Genomic DNA, 9450 nt, shown 5'->3' with positions numbered 1-9450 from the left:
CGGGGGGGGTTGCCGAGAGGTGGCTCCCCTGTGCCGGGTTGCAGTTCTGCCCCTGATGTTTAGTGTTGTTTTTCGTCCATTGTCGTAGGGTGTAGCGGTGGATGCGGGGGGTTCCGGGGAGGTTGCCGAAAGGTGACTCCGTGGTCTCCCTGCTCCGCCAAGTTTTATGTTTATTAGGTAGCGGCGATGGGTGTTGAGTGTCGGGGAGGCTGCCGAAAGGTGACTCTGCGGCCTCTTCACCCGCGCCAAGTTTATGTAAGTCTTTGTTTTGTTTGTACTTCGTTCATAGGTGGGGTAACAACCCTCCCACCTTTATTGTGGTCGGCAATAGTGCCTCAATGTTGGCTCCTAGAGGGCTGGGCCTGCGGCCCTTACTTGGTTTATGTTGTGGACGTGTATATGTTTGTCCACGTATAGTTGGTGACGTCCTGTGGCGTCTTAAATGTGGGGTGGGCGGCTGCGGCCGTCTCACTAACCGGGTTTGGCAGGGAGAAGGGTGGGGGCCCTGATCCCATTGCACGTCGACCCAGGGAAGTCCGGGGGGAGCTAGTAGCCCGGCTCCCTCCGATGCCCTTTCGGGGCAAGGGAATGTCCTCTCCGGGGGGATACCTGTAGTATCCTCTCGGGGGATGTGTCCTACCTTAAGGACGCCGGTCGGGTGTCCACCGTGAAGTTATGCTAAAACGCGGTTCCGCGGTGGACAGTACCCATACGACCAGGGGCTTCAGTCAGGTTTTAGGTCGGTCCCCCGCCCGATAGTCCCTCGGGATACTACGGGCGGGAATCCACCACAAAGCCTCCTGACCCTCCCTCAGGGGTCAGGACGGCGAAGTTTGGTTTAGGCAAATTTCCTGACTATAAAAAAAAAGGTTAGGTTAGGTTAGGTTAGGTTAGGTTAGGTTAGGTTAGGTTAGGTTAGGTTAGGTTAGGTTGTTCGTTGTGTACCACTGTGGTAAGAGGATCGGCTCTCTATAGTGTCTTGACATATATGTCTTATATACTGTCTAAAAATTAATTGTGAATAATAAATATTATCTGAGGATAAAGTTTATAAGATAATGTTTGCTGGCAAGTGAGGGTTTTACTGTAAAAGATCTACTTTGTTAATAATAAGTGATTAAATGTGGCCTTATGACAACGTAACCTTCTAACAGTTTTTGATTCAATAATAAAAGTGCTTTAAATGTTTTAAAACATAGCTGAAATGTTGCTGGATTAAAGCTTATATTGTTATATTGCTCTCAACAAGTTTTGAACAGTGAGTGTGATTTCATATTAATAATATAAGTGTTTAAAGTTATTACATAGTGCTGTCTCTCTCTAACCAATGAAGAAGGCTAAAACGTCGAGATATACGATAAATACATTTTTATGAAATATTTAAGTATTTTTATAGTGAATAATATATTACTTAAAAGATAATATGGGATTGGAAAATATTCCAAGACCTCTAATTATATTATTAATTAGACTTTAAAGTTTTGTCATAGTGCTATCCTTGTTGCTCTTATGGCATAAATTTGACGCTATTTTTCTCATTATTCAGATTTTTCCTAGGGCTGTGCGCAGTTTCAGTTCTTTATTAACATTTTTATAAGTGATCTAAGTGGAAATTTATTAGTTTCACTAAATAATTAGTTTATAACAAGGATTATTAAATTTGGAGTGTCGTCTGCTTAAAATGCGCTCGCGTGCTCAATAATGGGTTGGCATTATTGAGTGATGTCTTGCTGATACCTTGGTGGCGCTCTCTTATTGGCCGCAATATTTCTGGCGCGGAAATATGAAATCGTTAAAAATTATACTTCAATTTAATCACCTTTTGGATTATAAATAGGGCTGTGCGCAGTTTCAGTCTTATTAGAATGACTTTCTTAAGATACATATGGGTGATTTAGACAAGTTTATGTACGATTAGCTTGCTAAATAGATTTCAAGAAAAGGAGTGTGTCGTCTGCTAAAAGTGCGCTCGCGTGCTCAGTTGTGGGTTGGCATTACTTACTACTGCCTCGCTGGCATTTTGATGGCGTCTTCTTATTGGCTGCAATCTTCTCAGCGCGGAATTTTGATTTAGCAATAGATGACATGAGACAATAACTACCAGATGGAGAAATTTGGGTGATGTAATATAATATAATGATAGTGATGTTATTAGTGTTATCAAATTAACAATTTAATTGCTCATTATTTTGGAAGAATATTGAAGAGTTATTGGTACTTGACTGTTCTGTCTTCTGTAATTGTTACTGGAAAGTTCATTTAACATCTATAGTAAACAATAATAATAAGACTTATATACTCCTAAATTAATTATTAATAGCTAAATAGGACTATAAGTTTCTTAATCAAATAATAAATATATAGAGAATTATTTTATTCTCATATATAATACAACTTACTGACTGTGGTCATAAGACCAATTACAATTGGATAATTAATATATTCATATTATATAATATGTGATTATGAAGAAATACTGACTATATTTTTGTGTATTATAATTATGCAATTTAACTGAAGTATTATTATAATTATAATTATAATTATAATGTAATCACAGTGGACATTTAGTATTTGAAGTGTATGCATATGTATATATGTACTCGGTATCATTATATGAGTGCGTGTATAATATAGATTCAAGATTAATATGAAATTAATATTAATTTGTCTTAAATAACTCAGTTATAATAACTTTAGGCATTATCTTTTAACGTTTGTTAATTGATTTATATTGGTCTATAGTTTATTTGGTTTGGAACATGAGACACTGGTAATACACTGTTTCAGTGACATTTTTCATTGTGAGCTATTTAAGGTTACTCGGCTGTATAACGGGTATAATAAGGTGTCTTATTCGAGTACTACTTGACTTACATAAAAATATATAAGACTTGATAAATTTTAATGTCAATGATATAAATATATATGTATACATTATTATTAACATTGTGAATAATGTATAAGTGGTTTGCAATTGACAATTAGGTGATTTATTATTTAATCTGTGTTAATTAAACACCTGATATATGATTGGGAGCGGCTTGACAGCTGAAACTATGTCTCTCGTGTCGCGGTTACTGCAGTCGAGCCACACGTAAAATTCACCCTAGGGAAACTCTCTAGTTTGGCGTTCTTCTTCAAGTGAGAAATACATACAGTTTATTGTATAATTGTGAATTAATTAAGTGATTAAGTGCTCTGGAATTGTAATGAACGTTGTATCAGAATCATTACTATGTAACGGTGCTCTGATTATTGAAGAAACTACGTGATAATTGGAATATTTGGTCAGGTAATGAGGATGCATAGTACTTACTTGACACACATTGGATATTAATTAACTAAAACTGATTAAAGGTATTTGGATGTACTTTAATTATCATCTGAGAAGATAATACATAAATTAGATTATATAATCTAAATAGGTTATATAGGTTATATAATAAATTGTTATATATATAACCTATAAGACTGCTACCTTGCTACCTGTAGCTGTTGTTATTATACACAGTTATTAAATTTTAGTGCAATGGGTCTCTGTGAATGCTCTTAAACATTTTCGTTTACTTATATTTGCAATAATTGTACTAGCTAAATGATATACTATAATTTTGTGCTTCGAGAGGCATTTATGTTGTTTACACTTATGTAACATTAATAATAAATGTCTCTATGTGAATGATTAACTGAAGCGAATGGTTATTCAATTGAACTGATAGTGATAGTTATAAAGTTTTCTTAATTTAATCATACATACATTAAGAAAGGAAGAACTATTAAATCAGTGTTATTGCAACGCTGATTGTCATTGACTTTATTCAAGAGGATGAATACATGATGTGATCAATTACTGACTTTTTTATCAATATATTTCAGATTACAAGTGACACAGGATATCACAGATAGATGCATATGCATACATGCATATGATAATAAGAAGAACTCTACGCAACTGGAATTAATGCGTTCTTATTCTTATAACATGGTCATCGTTAAAGGATAAATATAAGGAAGTGCATTAAATTGGCTGCTAAGTGATTATGAGTGACACAGGATATTGTAGATAAATGCATATGATAATAATAAGAAGAATTCTATGAATGGGATTGGTGCGTACTTATCCTTGTCATAAAGGATAAATAAGAAAGTGCATTATAACTGGCTGATACGACTGGACTCGATATTTATTTTTGTTGTATTAATGTCATCAAGTGACAAGTATAAGGAAATACATTAAGATTGACTGATTCCATTGATCTGATAGTGACAGTTATTAAAGTTTTTTTTTAATTTAATTATACATACATTAATAAAAGTAATATTAAATCAGTATTATTACAACGTTGAATATTATTGACTTTATTCAGGAGAATGATGCATATTGTGATCATTTACTGACTTTTTATCAATATATTTCAGATTATAAATGACACAGGATCACAGATAAATGCATATGCATAAATGCGTATGATAATAAGAAGATCTCTACACAACTGGGATTAAGGTGTATTTATCCTTGTGCCAAAGGATAAATATAAAGAAGTGCATCAAAATTGGCTGCTAAATGGATAATTTTAAGTGACACAGGATATCACAGATAAATATATATGATAATAAGAAGATCTCTACGACTGCGTACTTATCCTTGTCATTAAGGATAGATAATAAAGTGCGTTAAAACTTTAGTTGTGAATAATAGTATGATGGACTTTAAATACTAGACTGTATTATAACCGCTGCATCATTATTGTTACTGTTAATAATACTACTGCTTGTTTATTTTGGTACAATAACATATGATGTGTTTTTTGTCATACATTTATATAAACACAATTGTTTGAACTAATGGATAGTATTAAATGAATTGATAGGGATAATTTTTGAACAATTCTTATTTGTATTAATTAAACAGATATTATAAAAGAGGAAAAATTAATTGTAAATGACGCAAACCATCAAATGTGCATAGAATTATTACATATTTAATTCATAAGAGAAATCTATAGATATATTTGAGATCTGATACTTACTTTTGTTGTATTAACGTCATCTGGGACAATTATGAGAAAATTTGCCCAATAATAGCAGCAAAGTTAGACAAAGCAAAATGATAGAAACTATCTATATATAAGTATAAGATAGTGAATAATGTATCATGGTTGTATTGTAGTTGCACAGTATATTGGAGTAGTGATTGTGTGATAATTATATTAAATCACAAACAAGACTGAAATCATTGTAAAATAGGTGTTAGATAACATTTAAGATTCTAATTAATAGATCTTATATGTTATGAAACAATGAATATGGTATTGATTGATACTTACCTGTCATTGTTTAATGGCAATGTGCGGCTGGATGATGCTTTTTGAATGATGGAATAATAACTGACTTAAATCAACGTAGATAAATAGTTATTAAGACTAGAATAAATTAAAATAGATTAAATAATTATAATATTAGTAATAACTTGATTCTGGTTAACAGGATAAATGGAATATTGTTTGTAAACCATTACTTACTTTCTATATTCAGTAATTGGAACGGAACTGAATTGTTAAAGTTGCATTACTGCTGACTTACTATTATTGAATTAATATTACTATATTACTAAATCATAACTAGAATTGAGGTTATTGTGTTGGTTCAACCAAAACTCTATATAATAGACAGAGATGACTGATGCTTATTGTCATCTTTTGTCTCAATGAGAATAGTGTTACTGAGTAAAGATTTTCGACTGAAAAAAAAAAAAAAAATATTAGCTTGACTTAAACTAAGTTAGATAAATAGAAGATTATAAACAAATGTGTGTATATGTATATATATCAGTATATTGGATATAGTTTTGCATTTCATGGAATACTATGAAGTGAATATTTGACTGAATTAAATATTAAAGAAGTAAACCATACATAATAATAATTGGGATTGACAGAGGATAAGCTGAATAAATATATATACGTATATATATTATGCGATTAAGGAAGCTTTACATTTCATTGTATATGTTGAAGCGTATAATTAAGTAAAGCAATTTAATATTGTAGGAAGTATACTGAAGGAAGATGAAGTAAGACAGATTTAATATTCTATTCTTGTAAATGTTGTATACATGAAATATTACTTACTTATTTGTTTTTCTATTTTCAGTAACAACAATAGCTAACTAAGTGAAGTTTATTGTTACTGAATTTCTGGTGCTTTATATTTGAATTATTGATATTGATTAACTAATAGGATTTAAATATATATGTGTGGATAATTACACAGTTATATATGTTATTGTATTTCTGCACCATATAATATAGTGCTAGCGGTTACTATAAGAACTGAATGAATTCTGTCTTGTTTTATTCTTATATATCTAACGACATTTGTTTCTGAAGTGACTAAGAAATCTTAGTTCACCCCGTATAACTATATATACGGATGATGTTAAATGATAGTTTGACATGAATGGATATTATTCTTGATTAGTAAGATTATGCGATTGTATTACACAAAACATTACAATTGTATATGCATATATAGAATAGGAGCAATTAGTTGATTAAGTAGATGATAGATAATAAATGTTAAGTAAATAATAGATATAATTGAGTGAATAGTTAAGTTCTAATCTAGATGTTAAGTAATAATTAAAATCGATACGGTAACAAGCAAATAATATTTACTGAAGGAAGTGAAACTATTATATATAATAATAATAATTGGAATTGAGGAAATAAAATAGGACAAGTTAAAATATTCTTGTAAATGTTGAATATGTAAATTATCGCTTACTTATTTGTTTTCTATTCTCACTAATAACAATAACTAACTAAGTGAAGTTTATTGTTACTGAATTACTGGTGCTTTATATTTGAATTATTAATATTGATTAACTAATAAGATTTAAAATATATATGTGTGGATGTTTACACAGTTATATATGTTAATATATTTCTGCACCATATAATACATAGTGCTAGCGGTTGTTATAAGAACTGAATGAATTCTTGTCTTGTTTTATTCTTATATAACGACATTTGTTTTTGAAGTGACTAAGAAATATTAGTTTCACCCTGTATAACTACATATACGGATGATGTTAAATGATAGTTTGACATGAATGGATATTATTCTTGATTAGCAAGATTATGCGATTGTATTGCATAAAACATTAAAGTTGTATATGTATATGTAGAATAGGAGCAATTAGTTGACTAAGTAGATGATAGACAATAAATATTAAGTAAATAGATAATTGAGTGAATAGTAAGTTCTAATCTAGATGTTAAGTTATAATTAAAATAGATACGGTAACAAGCGAATAATATCTACTGAAGGAAGTGAAATTATTATATATAATAATAATAACTGGAATTGAGGAAATTAAATAAGACAAGTTGAAATATTCTTGTAAATGTTGAATACGTAAACTATCGCTTACTTATTTGTTTTCTATTCTCAGTAACAACAATAGATAATTGATTAAGTGAAGTTTATTGTTACTGAATTACTGGTGTTTTATATTGAATTATTAATACTAATAACTAATAAGATCTGAATATATGTGTGGATGCTTACACAGTCACATATGTTAATGTATTTCTGCACCATATAATATATAGTGCTAGCGGTTGTTATAAGTACTGAATGAATTCTTGTCTTGTTTTATTCTTATATATCTAACGGCATTTGTTTCTGAAGCGACTAAGAAATCTTAGTTTCATCCCGTATAACTACATATACGGATGATATTAAATGATAGTTTGATATGAATGGATATTATTCTTGATTAATAAGATTATACGATTGTATTACACAAAAACATTACAGTTGTATATGTATATATAGAATAGGAGTAATTAGTTGATTAAGTAGATGATAGACAATTAAGTAAGTAAATTATAGATATAATTGAGTGAATAGTTAAGTTCTAATTTAGATGCTAGGTAATAATTAAAATAACAAGCGAATAATATTTACTGAAGGAAGTGAAATTATTATATATAATAATAATAACTGGAATTGATGAAATGAAGTAAGACAAGTTAAAATACTCTTGTAAATGTTGAATGTAAATTATTGTTTACTTATTGTTTTCTATTCTCAGTAACAATAATAGCTAATTAGTGAAGTTTATTGTTACTTATTTGCTGGTTGTTTCATATTTGAATTACTAAATACTAAATAATTAATATTATTTGATAGTATTACACAAAATCTTTACAGTTGTTTGCGCATATATAGAATAGGAGCAATTAGTTGATTAAGTAGATAATAAACAATAAATATTAAGTTAAGTAATAGGTATAATTAAGTGAATAGATCTAAGTACTAATTTAGTGAATAGATCTAAGTACTAATTTAGATGTTTGGTAATAACTAAAATCAGTATGGTAACAAGCAAATAATATCTATGATTATGAATGAACCTTAAGGTTTTATTTAAACTTGTTAATGATTGTTTTGGATAATTGATGCCATATATGTGAGGTGCAGTAATGCTTAATTATACTTAATTATATTAAGCACACTTTCTGATTATAGCTATAATTTATAACGTGTAACTGCTATATTTGTAGCAACTCCTCCTCAGGTTTTCTGAGGATTGGAGGCTTGTTGCTCGCGTTACACATAATTATAGATATTTACTAACGGACTGTAAGTGTAGGTCAATTTAAAAACGTATCGGTCCTTGGGGTTGCTCTTTAAGCAACCTGCATGGGAGCCCTTACGTGTTGATCGATATATGTATATATATATATATTTTTAATATATCTATTTTGCTAATGCCGATGTCAAATAAGACCTGAATGCTGCTGGAATGCAGTCTCAACTGATTAATTGAGAAATTAATTTGACTGGACATATATATATATTTTGATAAACATTGAATTAAGTATGGTAACAAGCGAATAATATATATGTTATGAATGAACCCCAAGGTTTTACTTAAACTTGTTATTGATGATTGTTTAGATAATTGCTGTCATATATGTGTAGTACAGTAATGCCTAGTTATACTTAATTATATATACATTCTTTGATCATAGCTATAATTTATAACGTGTAACTGCTATATTTGTAACAACTCCTCCTCAGGTTTTCTGAGGATTGGAGGTTTGTTGCCCGCGTTATACACGATTATAGATATTTATTAATGAACTGTAAGTGTCGGTCGGTTTAGTGACGTGCTGCTCCTTGGTGTTTTTTAAACAACTCACATGGGAGCCGTTACGTGTTGATCGATATACATTTGATACTTTTGATGGTTCCAATATTGGCTAATATCAGTGTCAAATAAGACCTAAATGCTGACGCGGAATGCAGTCCTTACTGATTAATTGAGAATTAATTGACTTGGCATATATATTTTTTGATATCCATTAAAATAATGTTAACATTTGTTTTTTCTCTATAGTTTATATGTTTTTGAACCAAGCAGCTCAATGTCTT

The 9450-nt window shown here is 30.4% G+C and overlaps 1 long non-coding RNA gene across 1 annotated transcript; it reads left to right on the top strand.

The window, feature by feature from the left end:
- The first annotated feature begins 950 nt into the window (after positions 1–950).
- Positions 951–5762, top strand: LOC114946107 (uncharacterized). Its single transcript, XR_003822556.2, has 2 exons — positions 951–4112; positions 4423–5762. It is a non-coding gene; the product is annotated as an uncharacterized LOC114946107 (long non-coding RNA).
- The last annotated feature ends 3688 nt before the right edge of the window (positions 5763–9450 follow it).

The sequence above is a fragment of the Nylanderia fulva genome, unplaced genomic scaffold (genome assembly GCF_048542155.1).
Source record: "Nylanderia fulva isolate GAGA-0341 unplaced genomic scaffold, ASM4854215v1 Scaffold29, whole genome shotgun sequence".
NCBI classification, from domain to species: domain Eukaryota; kingdom Metazoa; phylum Arthropoda; class Insecta; order Hymenoptera; family Formicidae; genus Nylanderia; species Nylanderia fulva.
Note: the sequence above shows the minus strand (reverse complement) of the source record. Positions and strands in the feature narration are given on the sequence as shown.